This window comes from Ranitomeya imitator, chromosome 4, assembly GCF_032444005.1.
Source record: "Ranitomeya imitator isolate aRanImi1 chromosome 4, aRanImi1.pri, whole genome shotgun sequence".
NCBI lineage: Eukaryota > Metazoa > Chordata > Amphibia > Anura > Dendrobatidae > Ranitomeya > Ranitomeya imitator.
The window spans coordinates 222,189,467-222,201,665 of NC_091285.1; positions in this window are offsets into that span (position 1 = coordinate 222,189,467).

Genomic DNA, 12,199 nt, shown 5'->3' on the forward strand with positions numbered 1-12,199 from the left:
TGTTGGAGAAGATTTTGGATTCTCGTATTTCGAGACGGAAACTCCAGTACCTGGTCACGTGGAAGGGTTATGGTCAGGAAGATAATTCCTGGGTCTTTGTCTCTGTAGTAATATATGTAAGTGGTGCACCCCTGCACTGATCATAGAAATAGGGTGCAAAACCTGGCCCGTGAAATGACCATGAAAACAAAGAAGAGAACAGACTGGGCCAATAACGGTATGCACACCCATGAATTGTGTAAATATATCAAACAATTTTAATTTTTAAATACACCTCAAAACAGGACATATACAAGATAAAACCAATTAAAAAGGTCTGGATACAGGACCATACGCCATCACCCCTGAACATGCATGGCATAAATTAGCCTAACACATGAAAAGAATGTTAGTAGGTAGATACAGAATATATACAGTATCACTTGTCCACATAGATAATATCTCAGATCACAGGAACATATTATGTGCATGCACAAATATACGGAAAATGAACAAAACCAGACATACAAAAAGACAAGAAATATTATAATTTTCCAGTCTATGATGATGCGGTCACAATTATCATCCTAAATACCAAAATTCTATCTCAAAAATAAACATGTTCATTTGTGGCCGTAGAAGTACTATCAATACATCTGTCCCTAATATCCCTGGTAGGGCTAGATCTATTCAAAGCCCCAATCAGGTGTGTGGCGAATATCCCACAGTTATACAAGAGAACAGGCAAAGCGTACTATGTCTAAAAAGCCATAAGCTCCAAAATAGGAGCGCACTGAGACCCGGGTATAATACCCCAAAAAGTGTATCAATGGCACCAATGCACAATAAAGATATGCCGTGGATAACGGCGCCAGGGGAAGTGTCACTTCCCCTGACGAAGCTGCGCTTGCAGCGATACGCGTGGGGCTTGCTGCCTCACCCCTCCACTTGTCTCCTGTCCTCACCTGGCGCCGTTATCCACGGCATATCTTTATTGTGCATTGGTGCCATTGATACACTTTTTGGGGTATTATACCCGGGTCTCAGTGCGCTCCTATTTTGGAACTTATGGCTTTTTAGACATAGTACGCTTTGCCTGTTCTCTTGTATAACTGTGGGATATTCGCCACACACCTGATTGGGGCTTTGAATAGATCTAGCCCTACCAGGGATATTAGGGACAGATGTATTGATAGTACTTCTACGGCCACAAATGAACATGTTTATTTTTGAGATAGAATTTTGGTATTTAGGATGATAATTGTGACCGCATCATCATAGACTGGAAAATTATAATATTTCTTGTCTTTTTGTATGTCTGGTTTTGTTCATTTTCCGTATATTTGTGCATGCACATAATATGTTCCTGTGATCTGAGATATTATCTATGTGGACAAGTGATACTGTATATATTCTGTATCTACCTACTAACATTCTTTTCATGTGTTAGGCTAATTTATGCCATGCATGTTCAGGGGTGATGGCGTATGGTCCTGTATCCAGACCTTTTTAATTGGTTTTATCTTGTATATGTCCTGTTTTGAGGTGTAATTAAAAATTAAAATTGTTTGATATATTTACACAATTCATGGGTGTGCATACCGTTATTGGCCCAGTCTGTTCTCTTCTTTGTTTTCAGGGTCTTTGTCTCTGATGTTCATGCTGCCGATCTGGTTCGTGCCTTTCATTTGGCTCGTCCTGGTCGGCCTGGGGGCTCTGGTGAGGGTTCGGTGACCCCTCCTCAAGGGGGGGGTACTGTTGTGAATTCTGTTGTTAAGCTCCCTCCTGTGGTCATGAATGGTACTTCGGCTGGTTCTATCCATGGGCTTCCTCTGGTGGTTGTGAGTGGGGCTGCGGCTTCTGAGGTTCCTTCCACAGGTGACGAGGTTAATTCGTTAGCTGGCTGCTCTATTTAACTCCACCTAAATCATTGCTCCATGCCACCTGTCAATGTTCTAGTGTTGGTCTAGTTCGCTCCTGGATCGTTCTTGTGACCTGTCTTCCCAGCAGAAGCTAAGTTCCTGCTTGTTTTTCTCTGTTTGCTATTTTTTCTGTCCAGCTTGCTATTTTGATTTTTGTCTTGCTTTCTGGAAGCTCTGGGACGCAGAGGGAGCGCCTCCGCACCGTGAGTCGGTGCGGAGGGTCTTTTTGCGCCCTCTGCGTGGTCTTTTTGTAGTTTTTTGTGCTGACCGCAAAGTTACCTTTCCTATCCTCTGTCTGTTCAGTAAGTCGGGCCTCACTTTGCTAAATCTATTTCATCTCTGTGTTTGTAATTTTCATCTTAACTCACAGTCATTATATGTGGGGGGCTGCCTCTTCCTTTGGGGAATTTCTCTGAGGCAAGGTAGGCATTATTTTTCTATCTTTAGGGCTAGCTAGTTCCTTAGGCTGTGCCGAGTTGCATAGGGAGCGTTAGGAGCAATCCACGGCTATTTCTAGTGTGTGTGATAGGATTAGGGATTGCGGTCAGCAGAGTTCCCACGTCTCAGAGCTTGTCCTCTATTATTAGTAACTTTCAGGTCATTCCGTGTGCTCTTAACCACCAGGTCCATTATTGTCCTCACCACCAGGTCATAACAGCTCTCCAAGCAAATGTAGCCAAATCATGAGATTCCTACACTCTAAAAACTCTAATATTATATTTTTACAGGAAACCCACTTTAAAATGGTCCGTACCCCAGACATGTCGCTGTCGCTCTTCCCTACCTGGTACCATTCCACAGGCCTTTCAGCGTCTAAAGGTGTGAGTATTGCAATAAATAAAAATGTCCCCTTCAGCCCTCAAGACACCCTATCAGATTCAGAAGGGAGATATGTTATGGTCAAAGGGCTTCTAGCCAACACACAAGTTACCTTTTGCAATCTTTATGCCCCCAATAATAATCAAATCAATTGGATCTGCAGGGTACTGGATACTCTCAGACTGTTTAAGGAAGGCCTCTTGATAGTGGGGGGGATCTCAATGTCTCACTTAATCCCTTATTGGATACCTCATCAGGCAGATCTTCAATTTCACAAAAAGCCCTGAGAAAGCTCCACTTGGGCCTCCAATCCTTAAATTTGACCGATCCGTGGAGAACCCTATTCCCAACATCAAAAGATTACACTTTCTTTTTGCCACCTCACAATAGCTACCACAGAATAGATTATCTACTACTCCAATCCTCACATATACAATTAGTAAAATCAGCGGACATAGATGTTATTTCCTTGTCTGACCACGGCCCGATTTTTCTGGAAACATTTGTTAGTTCCCTGCCAAAGCCTTCTTTCACTTGGACACTGAATGAAACACTCCTAGACCCCGCTTCGCATTTGGCCAGATTCACAGCCATCCTCGGCCTTTATTTCAAAGAAAATTCCCTTTCTGGCCCTTCCACGCCAATGGTCTAGGAGGCACACAAATCTGTTCTAAGAGGAGAATCATAGCCTAGGGTTCGTACTTGAAGAAGCAGAGGTCGAGGGAGGTTCTTTCTATTCTCCATCAGATAAACTCTGTTGAAAAGCTTCATAAAAAATCACAACTAGCCAAGGCCCAGACGGAGCTCAAAACACTCAGATCCTCTTTAAAGGATCTCTTGAATGTTCAATCTGCAAAAATCTACATGAGAAGCCAACAGAGGTTTTATCTACAATAGGAGTAGCAAACTTATGACTTCTCTCCTGAAAAAGCGCAAAGGTCATGCCTTTATAACAAATTTGAAATCCCATAACGGCCCAGAGGTAACTAAGTCATCTGACATCGCTAACGAATTTCAAAATTTTACGAACGCCTGCTAAAGCAATAGACAACATAGACAGTTTCCTCCCCCCCCACCTAAAACTTCCCACGTTGTCAGGGGATGATTGCTCATTTCTACAAGCACCAGTCACTCCTGAAGAGGTACTGGATGTTCTCTCATCCATCCCTAATGAGAAAGCCCCAGGCCCAGATGGCCTTCCGATAATTTATCTTGTAGCCCTTTTTAATTCCTTCCTCGTAGGGGCCTCTCCACCCCAACAGGCTCTGGAAGCTTTTATCACAATACTACCAAAAGAAGGAAAGGACCCAAGGCTTTGCGGAAGCTATAGACCAATATCCCTCCTTAATACAGACACAAAATTATGGGCAAAAATACTAGCAAACATATTAAGAGGCATTCTCCCTAAATTAATACATTCTGACCAAGCAGGGTTTGTCCTGGGGTGGGAGGTGAAGGACAATTCCACTAAAATAATCCAGTCTATAATGTACGCTAAAAAACGAGGCATCCCTCTGGCCCTCCTATCCACTGATGCTGAAAAAGCATTTGATAGGGTGAGTTGGAGATATATGGAACAAGTTCTTCTCAAATTTTCCTTTCCCCTACAATTTATTTCAGCAATTCTCTCTTTATACTCTGCCCCCACTGCAAGAGTCAGGGTGAATGGCATTCTTTCGAACAGTCTAAAGATAGGCAATGTACCAGGTAGGGATGCCCGCTGTCCCAATCTTTATTTATATTGATTATCGAGACACTAATCCAAACCATCAGGCAAAACACACAAGTTGAGGGCCTCCGAATAGGTAAATTGGAAATAAAAACATTAGCCTTTGAGGACGACCTTCTGTTTGTCGTCACTAACCCAATCAAAGCCTTCCCCGAAATCTTAAACACACTTAACCACTTTGGCCAACTATATAACTTCAAAATTAACTATTCAAAGTCAGAAGCTCTCAACGTAACTCTATCAAATTACCAATTAGTTAAGCTTCAGAATCTGACCCCCTTCCACTGGTCCACGACCTTCATGAAGTATCTGGGAATCTGGTTGACTAAAGATCCCGGTGACCTCTTTAAATTCAACTTCTCTCCTCTATTAAAGAAAATAGAAACAATGATGAAATCCTATGACCTCCCCACCTTATCTTGGGTGGGAAGGGGAAATATATTCAAAGCATACTTGATGCCGATTATATTATATAGCATGAACATGGTACCCATTAGCCTGCCACTTACCTTCTTCAAAAATCTAAGAGCTTTGATCATACGTTTTATATGGAAAGGTAAATTAACTAGACTACCTTTTAAGCTCCTCACGCTCCCGGTTACACGTGGAGGTCTAGGAATACCGAACCCTTATAACCATTACAAAGCTATCCACCTTACTAGATGGCTGAGGGTAGTATTGGATTTTGACAAAAACACATCTAACACCATTGACTCAACGTTATTAGGCTCTAAAGGCATTCAATTTTTGTGGTCCTACTCAAAACCACCTGCTTCCTTAAAATTAGATGAAATCACTTCGATCACTCTACGTCTTAGACGTTTAGTTCTTAGAGATCTCCCAGCCGAGACATTCCCTTCACCCCTTACTCCCGTGTCAGTTGTCCCGTATTTGGTGGATCCAAATTTTAACTCATATAATATATGGTCGACCTTGCCCAAAATCCCCCTAGGTGATCTCTACACTAATCGCAGTGTTGTGAGAAGTGCATAGCCTTTAGATGCCCTTTCCAGACCTAAAATTTTTCTTCAAGAACAACATATCACCCGAACCCTTTCGCAATTTAGAAGAAGGTACCCAAATAAATCGCCCTGGTCATGTTTAGACCTCATGCTCAAAACATCATTCCCCAGATTTAAAACCATATCAAGACTATATTCTTACCTCGTTTCCCCTCCCGAAAATTTCAAACCCACCTTTATCTACTCTTGGGAGTCCGAACTCAAACTCCAGTTTTCAGATTTTCAGGTCACTAAAATTCTCCAGCACGCACGGGGTTTTTCACATTGCATTCTCCTCCAAGAGAATGCATATAAGATTCTAACGAGATGGCATATGACACCGGCAAAACTACACCACTTAGGACTAGCGGACTCTGACGTGTGTTGGAGATGTGGAGGTCAACAGGGAAATCACACATATTCTGGGATTGCCCACTAATTAAAAACTTCTGGTCAAGTGTTAATCTCACCATCAAAAAGTTAAATCTGATCCAATCGGACCTGACAGCCCAAGAAGCCTTGCTCTCATGCCCATCAATCAACTTCAAACCCCATAAGCATGACCTTTTGCTATTGCTGCTCAGCGCTGCCAAACAACTAATCACTCTACGCTTGCGATGTGTGACCCCACCAACAATAGAGGAATGGTTCACTAAAATAGAACATATCTCTAGACTGGAGGAGCTGTCGAGCTGGGAGGAGTATAGGCACCACGTGTACTCGAAAACTTGGAGGCCGGGGAAAATCTTTCAAGAGAACTACATTGCCTGATCATGTTACATAATCCCGCTTTCACTCTCGGCAACCCACTGCGTTGGATATTTGCCCTCTTATATGAACATGTGTGTACCCTTGTTTTTAGTTTTTATGGTTATTCCTATCCTCCCGTCACCTTCATCCTCAATCCCCCCTACCTATCCATTTCTCCATTCCCCTTTATATCCTCAACCCCCCCCTCCCCCCTTTACCCCCTCCACTTTGAAACATGTTTTTCTGGTTTAATTTTTCAATGCCAATTATTTAAAGCATTCATACTGCATATATTTTACTGTCGTTTATGTAAAACTTATTTCCTCAATAAAGAATTTAAAAAATAATAATAATAATTCACTCTACCTGACTTCACTCTCAAAATAATAAGCTTCTGACATCTGGTGGTAAATTTGGCTTTGTCTTTGCCATGTTTTACTGAAAAGCACACAAACAAAAAAAATAAAAAATGTGACTAAGCATGGCAAAATGTGCAAAACATTTGTCCCAGCACATGTTGAAAACTAATGCATAAAGGGCTAAACAATGTCAAACACAATTTTCATCCTTATAGCTGACAAATATTTGCTTCCAGTTTACTAAAATTGTCAGGAAAATGGCATTACAACAACCGGACAGAAGTAATCACACTTTTATAAAGATGCAAACCTTTTGGTCACTACTAGAGTTGAGCGACTTTTCCTTTTTTTGGATCGAGTCGGGTTTCGCGAAACCCGACTTTTCCAAAAGTCGGGTCGGGTGAAATTGGCCGATTATTGCGAAAAGTCGTGGATCGACTGAAACGCGAAACCCAATGTAAGTCAATGGGGAATCAAAGTCGGCAGTGAGTGGAGGACAGGAAAACACATACAGTGCCCATTTTAATGTCAAAAACATCAATTCTTGTGCTTAAGCTTGTCAATCTTAATTTACCTTATAATAATAGTTAGTGATTGAAAATTGGGGGTCATTTGGCTAAAGTTGTGGGGGGGTAGGGCTGGCTCAAGTTTTTCGTGGGCCCAGGAAACGCAGACTACGTCACAACGGTGGAGCAGGGAGAGGTAAGTATTTAAAATTTGCAAGTGCTGTGATCCTGAGCAAGCAGGGGGGCCCACTCGTTCGCATTGGCACTGGCACAGGGCCCCTCAAAGTACGGCAGTGTGTTTGACGGCAGGGGCGCCTCCCACCAGCAGAGACACTTTTGCGTACTATGAGGTGCCCTGTGCCAGTGATGTCGCCAACGAGTATGCCCCCCCACCTGATGAAGGAACCTGCACTTTCATCTGCACCTTCCTCTTTGTCCCCGTGTAAGGTGGTATAGTATGCGGGAAGGGGAACTTGACTTTCAGCAGGGTCAGATTCTGGCTGTGTAGAGTGCAAGGGGAATGTAGTGGTCTGGGTCAATGTACCAGCAGACTCATCTAGCAGTGGCTGGGCAATGGGCAGGATGAGGAGGAAACACCGATATAGGCCCAAATAATAAAGTAGGCTAAATGCAGTTCAAAATTGGTAACAGGACTAAACAGGCGACATTGCTTTGTTTGGTGGAGGACAATTCTAATGAGTCGCAGACACAGTTAGTAGGCCTAAAATAAAAAAGTAGGCTAAATGCAGTTCAAAATTGGTAACGGAAGTAAACAGGCGGTACTGCTTTGTTCAGGGGAGGAGAACAAGAAGCAGCAGCAGACACCGTTAGTAGGCCCAGCCAAACAAGTAGGCCAAATGCAGTTTAACATCTGAAACTGGATGAAAATTGAGACTCAGCTTTGTTCAGTGGAGGAGAAATGCAAGGAGTGGCAGACAACGTTAGTAGGCGTAACCAAACCAGTAGGTCAAATGCAGTATAATATCCTAAACAGGATAAAAATTGAAGCTCAGCTTTGTTCAGTGGAGGAGAAAGGCAAGGAGCGGCAGACACCGTTAGTAGGTGTAACCAAACCAGATGGCCAAATGCAGTGCAATATCCTAACCAGGATGAAAATTGAAGCTCAGCTTTGTTCAGTGGAGGAGAAAGGCAAGGAGCAGCAGACACCGTTAGTAGGCCCCACCAAAGAAGTAGGCCAAATGCAGTCTTTTATCTGACACCGGATGAAAATTGAGGCTCAGCTTTGTTCAGTGAAGGACAACTGTAATGGGAGGCAGACACAGTTAGTAGGCCTAAATAAGTAAGTAGGCAAAATACAGTTCAAAATTGGTAAGTGGAGTACACAGGCGGCATAGCTTTGTTCAGCGGAGGACAACTGTAATAAGTGGCTTAGACAGACAGAGTGGGCCTAAAATTAAAAAAGGTGGCTAATTGCAATTCAAAATTTGTAAGAGGAGTACACAGGCGGCATAGCGTGGTTCAGCGGAGGAAGACAAGTGTAATTAGTGGCTCTGACACACTGAGTAGGCCTAAAATAAAAAGAAGGCTATATTCAGTTCACAATTGGTAAGAGTACACAGGCGGTATAGCTTTGTTCAGCGGAGGACAGTTGTAATGTGTGGCACAGACAGACATACAGACAGAGGCCTAAAATAAAAAAAGGTGGCTAAATGATGTTCGAAACTGCTAGCAGGAATAACCAGGCGGCCTAGCTTGTTTCAGCGGGGGACAGTTGTAATGTGTGGTGCAGACAGACAGACAGACAGAGGCCTAACATAAAAAAGGTGGCTAAATGCAGTTCAAAACTGCTAGCAGGATTAACCAGGTGGCCTAGCTTGTTTCAGCGGCGGACAGTTGTAATGTGTGGCGCAGACAGACAGAGGCCTAAAATAAAAAAGGTGGCTAAATGCAGTTCAAAACTGCTAGCAGGACTGACCAGGCGGCCTACCTTGGTTCAGCGTGAGAGGACAACTGTTATGAGAGGCTGACACAGTTACTAGGCACAAATAAGTAAGTAGGCTACATGCAGTTCACAATTGGTAACAGGAGTACACAGGTGGCATAGCTTTGTTAAGCGGAGGACAACTGTTATACGAGTGTATAGTGGCTCGTAAGTGGCTGACACAGTTAGTAGGCCAAAAAACTAAATTGGGCTAAATGTCTGCCAAGGAATTGTTCATAAATAAACTGGTGGCATAGCGAGGTACAGGGGTGGGCTCCTCTGCAGAATTCCAGACAGTGGTAGTTGGCGCAAAGTCTAAATGGGGGTCTAAATGGAGGCCAGGGCCCCTGTATATTTTTACTATCATCTATCATTGCAACAAATTTGTAATGGCAGTGCCATTTAAGGATTTAACAGCACAGACTACACAGTGGTGGGGAAGGGAGAGGTAAGTTTTGCAAGTGTTAGAGCACAGTTCGAGCTGGGGGGAACGCTCTCTCGTGGGTGGCGGTACTGGCACCGGGCCCCTCATATTACAACGGTGTGTCTGACGTTGGTTGTGCACCACCACCATCAGAGACACTTCATTGTACTATGAGGGACCCTGTGCCAGTGCCGTCGCCCAGGAGTGGGCACACCCACATGTCCAGGCAAACGGCACTCGCACGGGTGCTTGCGCCAAGTGGTGACCACGGCCCTGTGGGGGGAGTCAGCCCATTTAGGGAGGTATACAAATGGCCTATGGTGGACATTCGGCACCTGCAAATGACAGAATTGGAGCAGTCAGTAAGAGTAGGCAAAAAACAAGAAATTATTCTGGCAAGCTACGTGTCAGCAGAGGAAGGTGGGGCAAAATAATTTGAAATCCATGATTGGATTTCAAACTAAACAGTTTGCACCTGTTGCACCTGCAAGAGAAGTATGCTGCCTTCCAGGTGCGATGATCAAAGATGTGACCGATAGGATACCAAAGCTCTTCAGCTCCAAGGACGTCCACCCATTTCTTCTGATACATGTTGGCACCAATGACACGGCAAGGAAGGACCTACCGACAATCTGCAAGGACTTTGAAGAGTTGGGGAAGAAAGTAAAGGAACTGGATGCACAGGTAGTTTTTTCTTCTATCCTTCCAGTAGACGGGCATGGCACCAGGAGATGGAACAGGATCCTTGATGCAAACAACTGGCTAAGACGATGGTGCAGACAACAAGGATTTGGATTCCTGGACCACGGTGTGAATTACTGGTATGATGGACTCCTCGCCAGAGACGGACTACACCTCAACAAACCTGGGAAACACACATTCGCCAGAAGACTCGCTACACTCATCAGGAGGGCGTTAAACTAGAAGAAGAGGGGACGGGAAGAAAAACATTAGACTCGAACAAAGACGACCCAGGAAAACATACTCAGAAGGGAGGTAAGAACATTTCTAAAACAATCCACAGTGAGGAGATTGGAACAAAACAAAATCCTCTAAACTGCATGCTCGCAAACGCCAGAAGCCTGACAAACAAGATGGAAGAACTAGAAGCAGAAATATCTACAGGTAACTTTGACATAGTGGGAATAACCGAGACATGGTTAGATGAAAGCTATGACTGGGCAGTTAACTTACAGGGTTACAGTCTGTTTAGAAAGGATCGTAAAAATCGGAGAGGAGGAGGGGTTTGTCTCTATGTAAAGTCTTGTCTAAAGTCCACTTTAAGGGAGGATATTAGCGAAGGGAATGAGGATGTCGAGTCCATATGGGTTGAAATTCATGGAGGGAAAAATGGTAACAAAATTCTCATTGGGGTCTGTTACAAACCCCCAAATATAACAGAAAGCATGGAAAGTCTACTTCTAAAGCAGATAGATGAAGCTGCAACCCATAATGAGGTCCTGGTTATGGGGGACTTTAACTACCCGGATATTAACTGGGAAACAGAAACCTGTGAAACCCATAAAGGCAACAGGTTTCTGCTAATAACCAAGAAAAATTATCTTTCACAATTGGTGCAGAATCCAACCAGAGGAGCAGCACTTTTAGACCTAATACTATCTAATAGACCTGACAGAATAACAAATCTGCAGGTGGTTGGGCATTTAGGAAATAGCGACCACAATATTGTGCAGTTTCACCTGTCTTTCACTAGGGGGACTTGTCAGGGAGTCACAAAAACATTGAACTTTAGGAAGGCAAAGTTTGAACAGCTTAGAGATGCCCTTAATCTGGTAGACTGGGACAATATCCTCAGAAATGAGAATACAGATAATAAATGGGAAATGTTTAAGAACATCCTAAATAGGCAGTGTAAGCGGTTTATACCTTGTGGGAATAAAAGGACTAGAAATAGGAAAAACCCAATGTGGCTAAACAAAGAAGTAAGACAGGCAATTAACAGTAAAAAGAAAGCATTTGCACTACTAAAGCAGGATGGCACCATTGAAGCTCTAAAAAACTATAGGGAGAAAAATACTTTATCTAAAAAACTAATTAAAGCTGCCAAAAAGGAAACAGAGAAGCACATTGCTAAGGAGAGTAAAACTAATCCCAAACTGTTCTTCAACTATATCAATAGTAAAAGAATAAAAACTGAAAATGTAGGCCCCTTAAAAAATAGTGAGGAAAGAATGGTTGTAGATGACGAGGAAAAAGCTAACATATTAAACACCTTCTTCTCCACGGTATTCACGGTGGAAAATGAAATGCTAGGTGAAATCCCAAGAAACAATGAAAACCCTATATTAAGGGTCACCAATCTAACCCAAGAAGAGGTGCGAAACCGGCTAAATAAGATTAAAATAGATAAATCTCCGGGTCCGGATGGCATACACCCACGAGTACTAAGAGAACTAAGCAATGTAATAGATAAACCATTATTTCTTATTTTTAGTGACTCTATAGCGACAGGGTCTGTTCCGCAGGACTGGCGCATAGCAAATGTGGTGCCAATATTCAAAAAGGGCTCTAAAAGTGAACCTGGAAATTAAAGGCCAGTAAGTCTAACCTCTATTGTTGGTAAAATATTTGAAGGGTTTCTGAAGGATGTTATTCTGGATTATCTCAATGAGAATAACTGTTTAACTCCATATCAGCATGGGTTTATGAGAAATCGCTCCTGTCAAACCAATCTAATCAGTTTTTATGAAGAGGTAAGCTATAGACTGGACCACGGTGAGTCATTGGACGTGGTATATCTCGATTTT